The sequence below is a fragment of the Enoplosus armatus genome, chromosome 7 (genome assembly GCF_043641665.1).
Source record: "Enoplosus armatus isolate fEnoArm2 chromosome 7, fEnoArm2.hap1, whole genome shotgun sequence".
NCBI lineage: Eukaryota > Metazoa > Chordata > Actinopteri > Centrarchiformes > Enoplosidae > Enoplosus > Enoplosus armatus.
The window spans coordinates 11,600,534-11,620,516 of record NC_092186.1 but is presented as its reverse complement, the minus strand read 5'-3'; positions in this window follow the sequence as shown (position 1 = coordinate 11,620,516).

Genomic DNA, 19,983 nt, shown 5'->3' with positions numbered 1-19,983 from the left:
CAATTTCTGTGGGTGCTGGACAAGGACGTCCATCCAATTCAATTCAATTCAATTCAATTCAATTTTATTTATATAGCGCCAAAGCACAACAAAAGTCATCTCATGACACTTTACAAATTGAGCAGGTCTAGACTAACTCTTTATAATGTTATTACAGAGACCCAACAGTTCCAAATTAACTCAGCCTCAAGGTACATTTGACTTCATCTGAATGTGAATATTGATGCACTTAGTGTCAACAACTTGACACAGAAATATTGCTCAGACAGACGGGCAGAACACCAGTATATACACACATACACACACACTCACTCATACCTGTAAGCAAATGATGTCAGTGTAAAAGTTAGCACTAGTTGCAGCTTCTTGTTTGTCACTCCTGTGGTTTGCACTCTGCATCGTTGTTTCTTCAGAGATTTCCACTTCAGCTCCCAGAGCTGACTCAAGAGAAGACACTGTGACTACTGTGTGTGTGTGTGTATATATACATTTGTGCAAGATAAATTAAAACTATAATTTAAAATCACTATGCAGTTCGCTATCACTTCTACATTTGAGTTTCAGAAAAAATAAATCATCACCTGTCTTTGCATTTAAATTGCCCTTTAAAGAGGAAAGGTCAACAGAACCTGAGGCAGAGGCCTGTACTCCAATGTGGGCATACAAACACACACTTAGTCAGATGGAGTTTTCCACTGCTTGCTGTAATATTCCTTGCTGTACTCTCTCCAAAATCACACCCAATTTTAGACTGGCTGGACAGAGATAGACACACACACACACACACACACACACACACACACACACACACACACACACACACCTTCTCATGCCAGACACCTTCTGATATTTTCAGTTAAGTACACACTCAACATAGAAGATAACAGTGTTGATGCTCTTCATTTATCCACATTTAGCACAAATAGCAATACAGAAACACCTGTTTTCACACAGACATGCACACGGATGCTTATATTATTACACAACCACAGAAATCACACACAAACCTGCACAGTCTTGCATTACACACATGGATTAGTCAGAAAGAGGTGTGGGGCTCTCTTATGTTTGGAATTTCAATAATCTTCAGTCAGACAGATAAATAGCTCATCAGGCAACACCAGCAGCTGGAGAGGAGCCGTGAGCCTGAAGGAGACACAGCGGTCAATAATTTTAATAGTGTGTGTGTTCATGCGTGCCTACACTTGCAGATGGGTGACAAAACATAAAGACGTTCATTTTTGTGTCCTGGGAATGTTGTTTTAACAGCAGTGCGACTGGTGATTTATCTGTTGCACAAGTGGTGGTTTACAATTTTAAATGTATCTGTTTGAGTGTGTGTTAAAGGTTGTGAATATGTGTGTAAAAGGAAGAAACATGTGTATGCAAGCACATGCATGTGTTTATTAGCGCATAACTGCAATAAAGGAGGAAGTCGGCCCTTGATGAGTAGCTGTTGTGTTTTTTTATCGCAGGCTAGAAACACACTGAAACATCTGACTCGCTGGTAATGAGTAGATGTGTACACATATTTACACGCTTTGTCAACCGCTAAACTGCGAATCGCTGGGGGAAATAAATGTGTTCCTACATGCCATCCTCCAAAGACTCAGTTCCAGGCAGGGATTTAAAAGGAGGAAACATCTGTAGAGTAAAGTAAAGAACAATACATGCTACAGTATGTGGGAACATACAGAAGGTACAGTGTATGTTTATAAGTATACAAGTCAGCAAGAAGGAGTGTGGGATAGAGGGGACGGAGGGGTTGAAAGAGAGAGGAAAATAAAAGAGGATTTGTGTTTGCATCACTTTATTTTACTGCTAAACATAAACTAAAAATGTGCAGAATTGTTCTAAAACGTCCTCATTGATAAAGAATTCCATACAGAGTTCAGTAAAACCTTTCCAAACCTATAAATGATGAAAAACTTTCTTTTATAGATTTCGCATTACAATGGTAATGAGGCTTATTTTCCCATTGGCTCAAAAAATCAGAAGGAACATTAAGCCTCACTAGAATCCTTTTTTGTGTGTTTTTTGGTTTTGTTTTACTGGCTCTTCTTGGCAGGACATATGCTTCCTGTGTCCAGGTAATTTGTCGGTAAAGGTTGAAGGTTGTCAACAAAAGAATAGAAAACTCTTAGGAATTGTTAAAAAAAAAGAAATGTGGGAGCAATTGCTTCAATAAACATGCAGAATTAGTCAATAAAAGGGAAGCATTGCCTTAACTGTGTTATGAAGCTTTTGGGTGTACAAAATGCATCTACTGAGGATGATACATTTAGCGTTAGGGTTGCTTGCTGGCCCTTGTTTTTCACAAGCACATCCTACAAGCCCATCCCTCCCACTGCCCAGCCCCTCCGAGCACTCAGGACTCTGAGTACACTGTGTGATTTACCAACATTACATCTCAGTGTGCTTTATGGTTTCTGGAAACTAAGTAATGTATACATCAAGGCAACACATGCACACAGTGTTTCTGCTCATGGGTCTGCTACACGTTTGATCAGGCGAAGCACAGACAAGAAAACAAGCCTGAATTTCGATGGGACGTGTTTGTCCTTCTTCAGGAGGCAACTATGTGCTCCTTCTCCTCCTCAATTTCCTCTACCTTCAGGCAAGATAAGCCATTGCAGCTGAACTGTACTGTACTGAGACCTCAGCGCCAAGTCAAAGAGCCGGCGGAGTTTCTGCCAAATGCTTCAACTGTGCCGAGCTCATGTCTCTGAAACTACAGGATTATTCATATTTATCTGACTATGGTGACACATCTATACACAGCTAGCAACATTTCATGGATTTCTGTGACAATATTCAAATGAAGATCCAAGGTGATAGTATGTATCTTTGCACACGATCCACAGATACAATAATCTGGGTTCTTTAGGCTGATAACCTCCTCATTCCTCGATACCTCTGTATCTTTTCTGTCTTGCCTTGTCTCTCCTCATTCCTGTTTTGAAGTTTACAGTAAGCTGCAGCCTCATAATTCTGCTGCCTGCAGCATTTGGGGTTAGGCTTCCTCTCCCCTTTTCTGTCTTTATGATCAGCATCTGGACAACACATGCTTCCCCAGGCCTCACCTACACGCCACACCCACCCTCCCTCTCTCTATCACTTCATGAGATGTCCATTTATTTCCTCCGTCATTATCATATTATTACCGTCATCTGTCCTTTCACCTACTTAGATGCATCGATCCCGCTCATGTCGTCTCTGGTCCCTCTTGTGCACATCTCAAATCATCCACATCTTACACCTGTTCTTAATCAGTGCTGCAGCTGCAAGCTACAGTATTATTGTCAACATTACAGAGCAGACATAATGGCAAAGACAAAACATGTAGTTTGTAGATAACAAAATGACAAATGCCGATTCTGATACTGGTTTGTATGATATTCTATGAAAAGCAGAATACACGCTGTAGAGGAGCGTCTTGCCCAAATGTCCGTGTGGCAATTAAAAAGTCAGTCCTAGTTTTTCTTTATCATCCTATAAAAAGCACAAAATCACATTTTATGAAAAGTAATAGCCATATTATAGATATATTACCAATAATTTGTATATTTGCATAAGTGTCAAAATTGCTGTGAAACCTATTTGGTTTGGTCCGATTGCACTGCAGCAATCATGCAGTAAAATGTAGTAATACATTGGTCACATCTGCGTCATGTGATTATCAACCCACTTCATCACTCTCTCTGGCTCTCTGCTTCCCACTTATTACCGGTTATCCACTGCAGGAGTGTGTCAGGTAACAAGAAGTGTGTCCAAGGCTGACATCTGGCTTTAAACACAGAGGCTTGTCTCTGAGACTGGCCCTTTCAGGTAAACACAGATCTGAGAGGCTCCAGCAGGCCGGTGTCAGCCGACTGTTGATTAAATAAACTATCTAATATCCCTGCCAATAATGACTGGGTGCTGCATGTCATTAAGAAGCAACAATGCCTCTTTCAGACCTGAGCGTAGATGCCTTTAAAACATAATAACCATGCAAGTGTGTGTGTGTGTGTGTGTGTGTGTGTCTGTGTTGACTTTGTAGTATAGTCTCTCCTGTGGAGGCTGACGTGGCTGCAGGCCTCTTGATGGTCTAGCGGGGCAAAGGAGAAAGAGGAGGGGTTAGATGGGTGAAATAGATGGAGGGGAAAGGGAAAAGAAGAGTGGGAGGGAGGGTGGAAGGAGGGGTTGGTGAGACGGGACCTCCTGACTGAAATTCCTCATGACTCTCAGGGTCAACAAAAGCAGCCGATGCCGGCAGACTTGCACTGAAGTGTAATATTCAGTATTTATATTCAAGACTAGGAAAAGACATTCATCATGGTTAAATATTAAAGAAAACCAGTGTTCACTGTTGGTAGGAGACCGGATGAGAAGCCTGGCCTCCACAACTACACTATTACTTTTGCTGAGCATTTGCACTGGAGCTATTCAACTTTGTACATCAGAACTCATAAGGAGCCTGAGTTGAAATAGGAGATGCTGCAATGGTCTCTGCACAGACCGGTGACAGGACTCCAAGATGGTAGCCATTAATCCCCCCAAAAAAGAGCTGTTCAACCAAAAAGGTTTTGCCGTCTTCCCATAGAGTTTACAGTGCAATGACGTCACACGCTCAACAGTAGTTTTTCTGAAGCTCTGAGAAAGTTGTACATTTACATGGTTGAATAAAATTCAAATGCCCTGGCCCTGAGCTTTTTAGCCATTTGGCTCCAGGATAAACCGTACCTGAAGGTATGTCACTATATGCTAATGATCTACTTTTGTATGTCTCCAAGTCTATCTAGTACCGTCTTTCCCTGCAGTTCTGAACCAATTTGGTAAATTCTCTAGATACTAGCTCAGTCCTCATAAGAGCAAGCTTCTCCCAGCTCAGCTTTGATTTTGCAGATGATGCAGACCATGTCATTTTTTGGGACCTAAATATTTGTTGTAAAACACTTTGAGGCTATTGTTATATTTACCTTTATTGCATTAATGGGTATTGAACTGTTTTAATACTTATTTTACTTTTATTATGGACACAAGTTAGTATTTGCACTATGTAAACATCCAAAGCAAGTCATGCAGTCAAAGCAAGTCATTATTTGAAACACACTCTGGTTGTGAAAGAAGACAAGAAGAGAGCAAAAAAAAGAGAGAAAAAGTGAGTGAAAACTCAAAGAAACAGATGGAAGAAGTGATGGAGGAACCGAAGGATGTCGGGAAAGAGGGAGGAAATGGGGGGGGGGGGGGGGGGGGGCATGGTGGTAGACAGACAGATAGATGGATGGTGCTAAAATTATATTTCCTCTATGACAACATGAGCACCAGTCTTTCTAATGAATACTCCACTGTTCATCAAACATTGCTCCAAACGCTTTACCTGACTGATGAACAGTGGACCTGTTTCTTTCTTCCATTCTCTCGCTCTCTTTACCTCCACATCACCTAATCTCAATCCATATCCAGGCCTCTCCCTCTCCAGATGAGAGGGCTCGTACCAAGATACCATCGTGTTTCAGCGTTTGCCAACCCATTTGCCAGCTGTCTTTGCTGTGCTGCCAGGCTCTGACAATACTGCTGGAAGTGTGCAGGAACACATGGGGCATCTAAGCAAGAATTCACAGTCCGGAGCCAGGAACAACCATTTCCACTCCAGGGGGGAGAGAGAGAGGGCTCAGGGATTGGAAAATCAATTCCCTTTGTTTACTGCATTTGATTGAACAGATATGTTGGGTCTACAGAGACAGACTTTCCCACGAATACCTTCTTGCTACACGGCAGAGAGGAGAGGGCTGGAGTGTTGGCAGGTACAACATCGTCAGCTGCATCCCTTCAGCTTTACATAGTTTGGCTCAATGAAGGCTCAGTGAAGGCCTGGCAAAGATTAGGCTCTGAAGTCACTGTGTTTGGAAAATGGACATTGGACCACATAGTAATTTCTGCACATAACACCCCATCATTATGTGTGAGATTTCTTTATTTCCACAGATACCCTGCAGGTATAAAAAAACGTGACTCAATACGTCTCGAGTTAGACTCAATGTCCATGTGTCACCAGCTATAAGCCATGTGCTTAGTGTGCTCTTCACACCAGAACTGGAAAAAAAACAAAAACGAGTCACACCGTTGCACTCCAGCTTATTTTGAGTCAATCACACATTCACTGTCCTGCGACTGCACGCTCACTTCACTACCAAATGTGTATTAATCCACAGCTGAAAAAAGTTTTACTCCTATTTGAGTAACATTTGTTAAAGACTACAGTGCCAAGCTATTTTAGGAAATCACTGAGATGTATTTTGAAAAAAGTTGTTTTTTAAAATGTACTTCTTGGGGTTGGGGCAGAAGGCCGGGGTAAATTTAAGTAGTATAGCAATATAGTCAAGTATTGAGAAGCAGACATGTTGATTTGTTGACAATAAGAAATATATAGAATAACAGCATTTCATTGTAGTAATTTACTTAATTTAAACAGATACAATTTTGTCCCTCTCACATTTTCAGTGGTGAAATTTCACTGTCCAAAGCGACGCAAGCAATGTCTTTCAAACATTAGGCATGTTTGATATGGAGGGAACATACTCCAGATGTGGTTGCATCACTCGGGGAAAGCAATGGCTGACTTTCTCACGGCGGGGTGGCGACGAGGTGCTGCCAGGTGTGTTCTGACTATTTCATTTGAAGCCATCTGAGACTCAACTTAAACTAGTTGTGTCTGTGTCAGTTGAGTCGGTGGCTTTGATGTTCAGTAAAATGTTCCAAAATGGTGAGAATATGAGTAGCTATCGAAGTTCGTATGAGGTACATCTTCCTCTGCTCTAGGGAATTTGTCTCATTATGAGCTGCGTTTCTGGAGATTATGATCAGGTATTCAGTTTCCCACAGATTGGATGTGACTCCTCAGGTGATACTGATTTGGAGGTCAGAGATGATTGCGGCCTGTTACTTTACATGTGGAAGTTCTGGCTTACTGTGAGCCTTATGAGGTAATTAGGGAAGCGAATGGAAAATAAGGACTGAGCCAGAGGAGCAGAGCAGAAACACACACCCATTATGTGTGTAAAAGTATTCAAATACACACAGACACATGTGAAAAGAGACACACAAATGTTTGCACATGTATCCCCGTACTTGCACCAGAACATTAAAGACAGTCAATAGTGATCTAATAGATATTGACACACACCAAATGCACATGCTGCTAATCATTCACAAATGCCCATGTTGTGCACCAGATAACACACAATAGCCTATTTTATCCTGATAATTCATTCCACACACTTGGATAAACCGCTCTCCTATAATGGACAAACTCCCTGCTTGACAAAACCAGGAACAATTTGTGATTCGCTGAAGTGCTCCCACAGAGAAATGGGGCCTGAGGTAACACACCTGGCATGAGGAAACTCCTAGCCCGACCATCCAACATCACATAACTGATAACCTTTGTAGCCTGTTTGATTCTGTCCATTTTCTGTTTTGTAAATAGCAGCTAACAAAGCTAAACACTGACTTCACAAAACCTGATCAAACCATCAGTGGCGTCCACAGACTCTCTGTGAGTCCTCTAGCATGCACAAGCATGTGCGTGGGAATGCATTTTCAGCAGGAGGGGCTCCCCTGGATACATGCATAATGTTGCCTTGTTGTTTCAGATGCTGTAGATGTCTGCGCAGAGCATTTGTATTCTTCTCTTTACCTCCACAGGTCCATAGTGGGTTAGTTGCTGCTCTGTCCGCATGAGAGGACGCTGAGATTTATTTTCAAGAAAGTAAGAAAACGCCAGATTTACAGGATAAAAGCCACCAGGCAAGGAAAGAAGCAGTTTAAAGGGCAAAAGGGCAGGCCTCTACAAATCCCAACACTGCAATCAGCATAAATCATACAGTCAAACAGACTTTCACTCAGCGTTCAAGTCTAATTGTTAATGGTCCATTTATTGCTGTATAACTCTTTGCACTTGTCAAAATAGCTTAAATACTGTTTATGTCATGTTACGTCATATCACATTGGGCAAAATCATTTCTATCTAATGCTTGAGGGGAGCTGGATCTGGCATTAAGTCACACATCAATCTGATATAAAAGATACAGGATACAATTACATAAAACATTTCTCAGTGTCTGACAGTACAGTATATCTCTGTCACTGAGGCAGTCAGCATGTGCGTATTTGGGCAGCTGTGGAAAATGACTTATAACTTATAGAGTCACATCATACCTTGGATTTACAGTGGTTGTACCAGCGGTTGTATAACAATAATAGATATAGTTGGTAGTTAAAAGTCTTTCCACAAATCCATCCCTATCCCTGCATTGTCTCTGAATAGAAATATGGAATATGTGGTTATATGATAAATGAGTAAAACAACAACATAATGAAAGCGACAAAGCCAGTCCTGAGGGGAAGTCCAATGACGTCAGCGCTCTGAGATCCTCTTTATGGTCCAGTCTGTCTGTAAGTCCACAAATCATCATCTCAACTTCCAGCTCAGCACCTGGGAAAGCACTCCGCCACATGAACACAGCCGGCAGGCAATAAGCAGCAGGCAGCCAGCGACAAGCAGCGTCAGGAGCAGAATAATGCAGCGTGCCTCAGGTGTTAAGACAAACACACAGTCACACACACTGCTTATGAAACCCTCTATGATTTCCTTTGAAGCTGCTTACTGCAAAACAGCAACTCCTGTAGGCCGGGTGCAAAACTCAACCGTTAACTGGCAAAAGATAAAAGCCGTTGAATTCTCAACTTAACCTCTCTCTCATGGGGAGCCCAGTTAGCCATGAGGTCTAAGGCTGTGTAACTATGTAACTTTAGTTGCATGTTATCCGTCCCTTTCTCGATGTTTTCGGTGGCTCTCCATTGTTATGTATTCCATGTGTTTGTATCTCAGTGTAGTTAAAGAAATCGTTTTGGAACTGCAGCCATGAGAGAGTTAGCTTAGCTTAACACAGAGACTGGAGTCTTCTAAGTGACAATAAGACTCTAGGATCAAGATATAATCCAGAACTTAACCCCCTGTAAAACCACAACTTGACAATTCTACACTTAGTTTTTATTTTATTGTTAAACCTTTGGAGAGAGCCAGGCTAGCTATTTCCAGTCTCTATGCTAAGCTAAGCTAACATGTATGCAGGTTCATACATCCTGGACAGACAACAACATTCAAATTCATATTCTCATCAATTGGAAACTTCCCAATTCATCCGACTTGCACGTCTTTGAGCTGAGCGAGGAAAACTCATGCAGACACAGGAACAACAAATCAAGACCCCAGTGGGGTCGTCAGGTTCAAACCCAGCACCCTCTTGCTGCGTGGTGGCATTGCTAACCACTGAGGCTTCTTGCTGACCACGGTGTGACAGTGCACCTTTACACATGAGAGATGTAAATCACCCAAAGACTGTGGTGAGAGCTGACACATATGAATTGTCCCGTAGCGTCTTACAGTTCACCGCCGTCCTGTTAGGACAAAAGAAGCAGCAACAGAACTAAGTGGAAGAGGAGAGTACACATGGTCAGGCTACTGTGGGAATGTGGATTAACCAACCTGTTAAATGCCCTCTGGGTAATTTCCCAGCATTGTTGACCACCTTCTCTCCGCCCGACCCCCCCCCCCCCCCACCCCCTTCTCTAAATTCCTGCATTCTTCCATTCTTCAACAGCAGTGTGAGAGTCTTTCTCACCGCTCTGCCACTTCTCTGCAAGACCTGCACCCACTTGCAGAGGCAAAAACTTCTGAAGGCAGATTTTACTGACCATCCGAACTGTCGGGGTGAGTCAGGGGCTGAAGTAATAGGGTGGAGGAGTCCTGACCTGGATGATCAGTGCAGATTATCCTGTGAACAGGCTCGAACTGGAAACTTTGGTCCTCCCAACATCCTCATACCGACCAGAGCCTGCCTAGATCTTTTGGAAACATGCATGATTTTGTCATCTGGCCCGGTCGTTAAGCACTTTAAGACTCTTTAAGACTGTTGTCATCATGTCGTTTCAACAGCACCTGCTACCATTTAGATTCTCCACTTTTTCCATTGATTTGTGATTCTCACTGTAAATCTCATATGAAATGGTAATATTAGACTCTCCAGATCATCTCAATTGCAGACGTTCACACAGATGCAGAACAACCACACATTAACACAGCCACAAAAAACAACTTTTGCTGGCGTCCTGCTGATGTTTCTGCGACACAATAAAGAGAGCACGAGTGTCTCTCCTGGTTTATCTCCACCCTTATCATTATATTTAATCATCTACATCCCTCTTTTCTACTCCTCCTTGCTCGGTCTCCTTTAGATTGCATGTTTGAAATGAGTAGAGGGGAGACGAAGAGGAAAAACAATCCTCTGTTCTGCTCAAGCCTGAAGCTCCAGAGAGGAACTAGTGAGAGGAACATTGTGTCCCTTCCCACGCAGACACTGGTGGTACTATCTGTTTCTTCTTGATAGTACCCCTGCTTCTTTACATCCGTCTGTCCATGATCTGGTAGTAAAGTGGAGCAATCTGGCTGCTTTACGGGTGGAGATGTGTATCATATAACCGCAAAGTCCTTGGCTTGAGTCCAGGAGGGGTCCCCCATCTCACGTCATCGCCAAGCTTCTTCAACTCTGTACTGTCAAATGCCACACTAAGTAGTACTAAGTCAAAGTAATTTACTTCTTCTCTTTAAACGCAACGTTTGGGTTTTAAACTGTAGTTGTCCTGAGTGTCATAATTCAATCGGTTAGTGCTCTGTGACACACTGTGAAATGTGGATTAATGCTTTTAGTGAGAGTTGAATTACAATTTGGCATTTATTGGGTGGTTTGGCTTACATGTTGGGCAATAATAAAGAGAAACAAAAGAGGCACAGAGCTGCATGAGTTATGTTGAGTAAAACATAATTTTCCAATTTGGCCACAAAAGGCCAATTAACTTTTTTATACTAGTAAAACCATCCCTTTAACAATATGTAAGATGGTTTAAGTATTTCCACTGTTTACCATTTCCACTCTTTTTTCATCAAATTTAGAATCGCCACCGAAACAAAGCAGCACCACATACTACAGATACTGCTCTCGATTCAGTAGTTTCAACTGATCATTTAACGGCCTCTTGGACAACCCTCATGCTGCCCCCACAATTTCCCACATGTGCTGTATAGGCTCATATGTGTTCACTAATAATCTTGCTGGTTTTAAAGCATAATGCATCATAAACTCTTATATGAATACTTGTTGACAGTTGATGAGTGTGTGGCAAATAAGGTAGTAGTAGTGGTAGTGGAAAGACTATAGGCCGTGCTGTGGCTGCTGAAATGACCTTATGTGTGTGTTTACGTGTGAGTCATTGTTCTCTCATGATACATTTCTCTGTCAGTGACACGTTGCCATTACAACAAACACACACAAGGACTGATCTGCCTCAAATATACACTGATTTCTTTTTTTTTTTCTGGCTGCACTGAATGCAGGGCGGAGAGACTCCACTCATAACTGATGGGGCCCTTCCTCTGTTAGTTAAACCACTCACAAAGGCCATGTTAGCTCAGCCACTGTGGCACTTTGCTCCAGAGAGAAGGGCCCCTCTCTGTATTGAGTTTCTCAAGCGTGCATGTGTGTGTGTGTGTGTATGTGTGTGTGTGTGTGTGTGTGTGTTTTAGTGAAGTGCAAACAAAAGCAAGACTTTCAGCAAGGGTTAGGGTGGGAAACAAAACAGAAGAATGGGTCTCTGGGAGATGGACACTGAGGGGAAAATCACTGCAAACATCCACCACCAGAGCTGCATGTGACTGTTATCTCCACCCTACCAGTCATAATCAACCTGCCTCCAGTCAGAAATCTCTCAGATTCTGTTTGATTTTCTATCTTATCCACCAGCCCGCATAACCCTCATACAAAGGCGCACACACACACATTTTACGCATGACTTCCCAGAACTCACACACCCCCCTCCAGTCCTGCTGTCAGACCAACTCAATGTCTCCTTTCATCCCTTCACCTGCAGGGTCCCTGTTTGATAACTTAATATTATCTCCGTCTGAGACCAAACAGACCACAGGACCCTACCTGGGGTGACCCCCCCCCCCCCCCCCCCCCCCTTCATACCTACTAGCCCTGCTGTTTTAAAGCTTCGTTTCCGCAGGTTTGTGCTGAATCAGACGGAGGGAGCGGTGATTAAGGGTTAAGTCTAACCCAACATGCACAGCAGCTCTTTCATCTTCTCCCACAGCGTGCAATTTGGACGCCGGCAGACACGCGAGGTAAGTGCATCGTAAAACGTAGCAACAGGTCTGTGAGCCGACGCTGACAATCTGTTATTATCATTAACGCGGACACACGCTGCTGTTCATTACAGCACGCTCCGCTGCAGATCACCGTCCACATCATGCACCGTATGTGCTCTGAAAATGCACATCTGAAACTATGGAAAAAACATGGCTATAACTCTAAAAACTGGCTATGATTTAAAAAAAAAAAAAAAAAAAAAAAAAAAGGACCCACACGTGCAGAAATCTTTGCATAACATCGTTTAAAAACTTATTGTAAGAGTCATATCAGCCAAAAAAGTCACCTCCATCCCACAAATTGCCCCTCTTGCATCCCTGTTTGTGCGTCTCTCACCAGATCGCTATGCGCTCCTTCGGGTAGTCCAGCCTCTCGATGCAGCCCAGGTATTGTGGCAGGCTGTGCGCTGCGTTGCGAGCCACAATGGCGATCATAACCTTTGGCTTCAGCAGGGTGGACTCGGCCTTGAACGGCTCCTGCACCAGCGTCTCCAGCTCCGACACACCGCCGGGCACCAGAGCGACCAGCAGCGCCCACAGCACACCGACTGCCACGGCCCCGACCGCCCGCATCTTCGCTTCCAGGTTCCGCAGTGAGTCCAGAGACTGAGCGAGAGAGCAGCGCGAGTGAGGGAGTGAGGGAGGGAGGAAGGTAACAGAGGGGGATAGGGTGGGTGGAGAGCTTCCCACCTCTTTTACCCCTCCTACACCCCTGCTGACGGCTGCTCCTGCTGCTGCTGCTGCTGCTGCTGTGGAGACAAAAATGTCTTATGAGCACATCAACAACTAATGATTCCATGTTTGTCCTCGGTGGTAAATGGATTGTGCGTGTTAGGTGGAGGACACCGTGTTCTGAATCATTGCTCATGATGCCTGATGCCTGTTAGATGATCCACGTCTGTCCTGCTTCCTGAGTGTTTCTTTCCTTGTACACGCCTTCACCCTTGACAGCCTCTTGGATGCTGCAGAGCTGGAGACGAGATGAAGTCACCAGCTCTGACATCAACCCTCAGCCAGACTGCTGCACTATTTTATGTCTTTTTTCTACTGGTGTTATTTATATAATTGTAATGTGTTATATTACAGTATGTTGTCATTGATTATCTGTTTATATAACAGCATTCTGCTTCACAGGAGGAGTTAAAGTTGTTGACAACTACATCAAGAAAAAAAGATCTTGTATCTGCTTACAACTACATTATAGTGTGTTCTAAACTTTCTATTAAATCTTTTAAATCTTATAAATTCTAAACATGTTTGGGTTAAAATAAAGTGATACACAAAAAGGAATGAATAGAACAGGTGACTAAAGCGTCATAGAGTTGTTTACAAAAACAACATGCACAAAGACGACATTCATGACTGTCCAAAGAAAACCAAATTTGGTGATTTTGCATTTTTCAGAAAGACTGAAGGATTAAGTGTTTCTTAATGGGTTGAGAAAATTCTCCTTCTTCTTAAACGAAGTAAACCATTAAAACCCCATTAGATTAGATTAAAAATGCATTGTTACAAAGCTGAAAACAAGGGGGAAGATTTGGAGATGCATTGTTTTCACAGTGACAATATGATATTCTTTTATTACAGATTGTTGTGATTAAAGTCTAAAGAGATGTTCACCTGATATGACTGAGATCCTAGCTTTGTGTGTGTATATTTGACTAATGGATACAGTATGAACAGACGTCAGAGAACACGCGTAAACATTTGGGGGAAATATTCTCTTTCCATCTTGCAGGAAAAAAATGGGAAATGTCTGAAAATGTGCATGCATTTATGAATAACATCAACAGTATCTATGAAAAACGTTTCTTGCCAAAACAAAACATCTAATTAGTGCATGACAGAAGAAAATGTGCCAAACCAATATGACTCCGTGACACAAACATTTAACCAAAATGGCACCAAAATACAAACACTTTATGACTTTCCACACATCAGACGTTTGCTGTAAATATGTTGAATTGTAGAGTCTATAGAAAACTGTTCCCCCAGTTCCACAAGTTGGCAGCAATGCTCTACATGCTATTATAATACTATACTGTGTGTTCTTATATGATTACAGTAACCCTCTACTAACCTTTGTTAATTATAGTGCAGTCACAGCACAGGCAGACGGGCAAAGCCAACTTGCTTCTGTTCTGTCTCGACGCAGCTCTGTTTATTTAAGCCAGGATCTCTGCCACCTGGTAATGTTTTCCCTCTTCGTTGAGGTAATGAGAGTACTCTGCCATGTTCTCTGTTGTTGGATGCTCTTAGTCACCACGGATGAGAAACAGACAGAGAGAGAGAGACCAATGATTTCAGTCTGTCTGAGCAATCCCTTAGCTCCCTCTAGTGCTTTCCTAAAGTCAGTTAAGATGTGAGACATAAAGCAAGCTTTCCCACGCACACTTGTCCAATCTTATACCCAATTCACAAAAAACTTTGCTCGGGGAAGGTTTGCTGACCTTTTTAAACCTGCAGTCTAGCTTTTATTCCTGCACACAGCTGGCTAAAGCGAAGGTCAGAGATCAGAGATCATCAACAGTCCAGGGCAGACAGGACGAGTCTGCCCGTGTTGAGATTTGCTCAGAGGCACGTAAACAGTAACTTCTGTGAGGAAAATCCATATACATAAATGAGTAAACAAAACAAAAAACCTTGTGTTAGTCACTCCACGCTGCACTTCCTACTCAGTTCAAAAAAAAAGAAAGAAAACAACCTCACCCTCTTGGCCCGGTGTCAGGCTTCAACACCGGGGACGTCTACGATACATTTTCATTATTCAAATGGCTCAAATGGCTCAAATGGCTCGTGTAGTCCCTCTTCTGTCATAGCAAAACATCTGCTTTGTAATTTTGGTTGCCTACTTGACATGCAGCCATTTGTCTCTCTGTAACTGAACTATGGATGACAGATAGAGCAGAACTGTATCATATTTTTTTTAAGTTATGTTTTGGATAAATGTGTGTTTTAAGGACTGCCAAGCTTTTGGTTTGTTAAACTGTGGTTGCAGAGAGAGCGTAGCTTAAATAGCAAGCTTTCAGCTTCAAATAACTAGGTTCAATAAATAGAAAAATGTGTCATACAGAAACCTCCAGGATAAATATGAGCCACATGTTGTATTTTTTTGTAAAAGTAGGTGTGAAAGAATGTAGATAGCTGAAAGATTGTGGCACTTCTTCATTTTTTTTAAATGGACAGATGATAAAAGCATGCTGCTTTCTACCATAATGGAAACTTAATGAACAAAAACACACTGCTATGAGCCTCAAACATGAAATATTATAGAGCACATTAAATTGTAGTTTTTTACACAGCAGTCTGGTGAGGCTATCTCTGTACGGCTCAGTGGAAACAAGTGATTTCAGGAGACGAGAGACCTGCACTTGTAATTCCAAAGAGCTGATTTATGTGCGTGTGAGTGAGTGTGTGGGTGGGTGGTTTAGGACTTCACGCCTCCTTAATGGCTGTCAGGGTGATGTACAGCTCTCATAGACAGCGCTTGATCTTGCAGGGAGCTTTCTGAGGGACTCTGTGCATGTGTGTGTGTCAGCGTCATGGAAAAGCTTCGAACCAGCAGATGGTGCTCTTGGTTTATCCTTGAAGATCTCTCTCTTTCCCACACTCACACACACACTCACACACACACACACACACTCACACACACACACACACACTGTCTTGTCTTATGGGAACCAGAAAACCACTCATCCTGGTCAGATGATTGAGATTGTTGAAATTGTCCCCACACACATCACTAAACAACTCCTGCAGAGCCACAGTCTCCTCAGCACCACTGGGCTCAAGTCACCAGTGCTGCTCCAGGCACTGACTGCTTGCTCAGCTAATGTGAATCTGGCAGACTGCAGTAAAATACAATACTGAGGGCAGAACCATAAAGCAATCAGGCTCCCTGGCTATCCATTTCAACCCGTCCTACTCTGCTGGTCAATTTCACAAACAATTTCCAATGTAGCGGAGCCGTCAAATCGTGCACTTGACATTAAGTAGATGCACGCGGACGGTTGCATAATTATTTACGCTGAACAATTAGCTTCTTTAAGTAGGTCACTTCTTGTGGATTTTGCAGCATGAATGCAAATGCATCTAATTCTACCCTCCTGCAGCCTCATGTGAGTTGCTTCTGTGCCAAGGTAATCCAGTAGAGAGTATGGATCTGCATGGAGAGGCTTTACATACAAATGGATGGGGAGGAGAGAGAGAGAAGCTGCCTCTGACTTACACAGGAATATAGTTGGTGTGCTGATGGATGGAAAAATTATACTATACTATACCAGGGCAAGATGGTTAAGAGGCTGGTACTGCCACGTTTCTAAACGAATGTGTTTAGAGCTACTAGAGGTAGATTACGCCAAAGTGGGTAGCAGGCAGCGAGGAACTGCTGGAGAGAGTTAAGACACTGAGCAAAGGCCTGCTGGGCATCCAGGCAGGGATCCATCCCTTTGCCTCTCAGAGTTGACTCATACTCTCTATGTGGGCAATGTTTGCATGCACGCATGCACACACACACACACACACACACACACACACACACACACACACAGCCAACTGTTGTGAAAGAGACAGATTTGTCCCGCCATTATATAAACCTGCCAACATAAAAGAAGTAGCCCACTACAAACCTTTTTGATTCATGAAATTTAAATCTTATTAAGATATGAATCATTACATTACCATGACATTCACACACACAAAGATATTTCTTTAGAAATATTTGGACAAAACTTGCATGTGCAATGCAGTGCTTCCATCTTAAAGCCTCCTTTTCTCTTACTTTTGTTATTTTTTATGACTTTTATTAGTTTTACCTTATAAAAGTCATTATGCCACAGAAATGTGTAACCTTTGTGGGAAAAAAAAGTGTTACATTTGTGGGAACAACAGTAAAAGAAGGTAAAAACCAAACCACAGTCACCGCGCTCTGGCTAACTAAGGCTAGTTGGACTGCAGTCACATATATTACAGCTAAAGCCAATTTACTGACCTACTGTTACTGAAAAAATAATGCAGTAGCTAAATCTAGCTACACATGACATGACAACACAGTCATGCTAAAAGGCTAAGTAGCTTACAATAGATGCCCCTTAGACCATCCAAACAGAGAGCAGTCTCTGATTTTATCTGACAATGATATCTAATATCTTTCTTTGTGGGGAATAATCATCCTAAAATGAATGTTTTACAACTTGTATAGCTGTTTCACAGTTTGGCTAAGAATCAATCAAACTTCAAAACCTTTTCCCTCATCTCATTTTCCCTTAAAGGCTTTGAGGTGTTGCAGGCTCATTACTGAGAGGCCCAATCTGTGATCCACATATAAACATGAAGGTCATCCCACAAAGAAAGAAAATTAAAAACACAGAAACCTGCTATCCCTCCCAAACTGATTGGCAGGTCTTTTAATACAGGGATTAACGCCTGAGTCCAAGTTATTAATGTTTCAGAAGCTGCTGAAGGTGTGTTTGCATCAGTAATGTTTGCAAACTCAGCAGTAAGATTCTCATTTGTGACAAACCAACGACTGATTTTTCATCATAAAGACAAAGTTTCAGTTATGGATGTGGATTTGGCTCAGATTTATTTAATTTGGACTTAAATCACACTAGCAGCCAAGAACATGCTGTACCCTAATAAGGACTTTCACACTTTGGGCTCTATTTCACTCTCTCACACACACACTAAAACAGTTAAACACACACACACACACACAGCAGGGAGGAGTGGGCTCTTTATTGGTACTTACGTCAGGGTGGAAAGAACATTTTCTTGCCCATATTCCTGTCTGAGGTTAACGGGCAACATCCGTCTCTTCCTCGCTCTGTCCCTCCCACATTCTCACTTCCCCGACTCCCTCGTCTTAATTTCTCGCTCTTCCCTCGCCCACCTCTCTCTCTCTCTCTCTCTCTCTCTCTCTCTCCCTCTCTGTCTGCCTCCACCACACATTTATTTCTCTGTGTGGGAGAGCCTTGCTGCGAGCACTGGCCCACAGGGACCCTTTCACGCTGCTGATGTGCACAATGGCTGCAGATTGTAACCTCGTGTGCCCCTGCAACTGAGTCATGCGAGGTGGAGAAGAAGTTTGTGTGTGCTTTGTGCTAGAGAGAGAGACAGTTGAGTATAAAAGACACAGCCAGGCTACTGAGTGCTGCTTTCATAATGTGGTAATCAACTTAACCATTGACACTCACTCAAAGCAATATGGCGTCCAGTCCCACGGGGAGCACATTAGGCCGAGCCTAGCAGCAGATATTGATTCAGCGCTCTGGGGTTTCATATACTAACACATCATACAGTCATTTGTGGAGAAAAATTTTGCTCAGTTGTCATCAGTATTATCCCTCAGTTGGTCATTTCTGAGGGCAAATGATCAGTCCTTCATCATTCATTAGGAGGGATTACAACTATTATTCATTGCACTTGAGTGAGTTTTGTTTCCATGTTTGATGGAATTTTGTCAATTAGATATCGAACTCATTGAGGAGGAGCTGCGTTCTGATTTCTGTTGATACCTTATCATTGATTTCCCTGCACTTACACTCCCATAAAGGCCCATAAAACAATAGATTATTGCTAACAACAACCCACACAATCTCTGTGCTACATGCTTTGATTTGTATTTCTTGACTATTACTTTAAACCTTCAATAACTGATTTTTTGGGCACTTGGAGGCAGCAGAAACACCGACATGTAACGTCAATATCAGCAAACACTTATTACCCATTTACACATCCAACAGATATGGAGCAACATTAGCATTCATGTGGAGTCATGTTTGTGTTCACCTTACAAATGTAAGTCAAATATTCACTCTCTTTTATCTCTGGTCTCCACCAACTCCTGGGGGAAACATCTGGTTCTTCAGCCGCTAAATACTCCAGTATGTTCACCAGCTAGTCGCTAACTGTGTCTGTGTGCAGTTTGGTGCTGGGAATGTAGTTTACAGTGGGTTATTTTAGAGCTTTGCCGCTTAAGCCTCCAGAGACAACACTGATGAGAGCTGTGAGAGTGAACCACGACAGTGGTTGCAGGCCTGAAAACCAAAACAGTGAGCTGAAAGATGTCCGTAGAGCTGAGGGGACCTGCAGATTCAGGTGATAATCCTCTATGAGTTCATCATTACAAGCGACCCCTTTAATATTACAATTAGTAATTTGATCCATTGTTAATATAAACATTATGGTTAATGCAGCTTTAATTGATTTTATTTTCAGATTCATGGTAGTTTAAAGTGAGGCTATGTAATCTTTGCTGAACAGCAGCCACTGTGGCTACAAGTGACAATCGTGGGATAATGGTTACTATTAAAACATTGTATAAAAGTGGAGAAGACACAGAAAGTCATCACACTGAATCAGGGGTGTCAGTTACACAGCATCTATCTAAGGTTTGTAACATTAGCTTGAAATTAACCACCATTAACCAAACAAGGATGTAGCGGCAAACCCCCTGATTGCATTTATCTGTGCAAGGGTGTGTTTGTTTATGTATTTAACTTTTCATGTCTAACAGCATTGTTATTTAATTTGTTGAAAGTTGTATTATCTCACTTTAAATGTTGTTCTAATGCATCTCTGTATGACAAGCTTTTTGAATTGCTTGTGTTGGTTAGAATCTCAGATGAGTTGAACCTTGGAAGAAAATTCTGATAAATTCTAAAATCCCCCTCCAGCACACATAATGTTAAATTGTGTATTTAATTATGGGTGAAACGCAACTTTGTTTACAG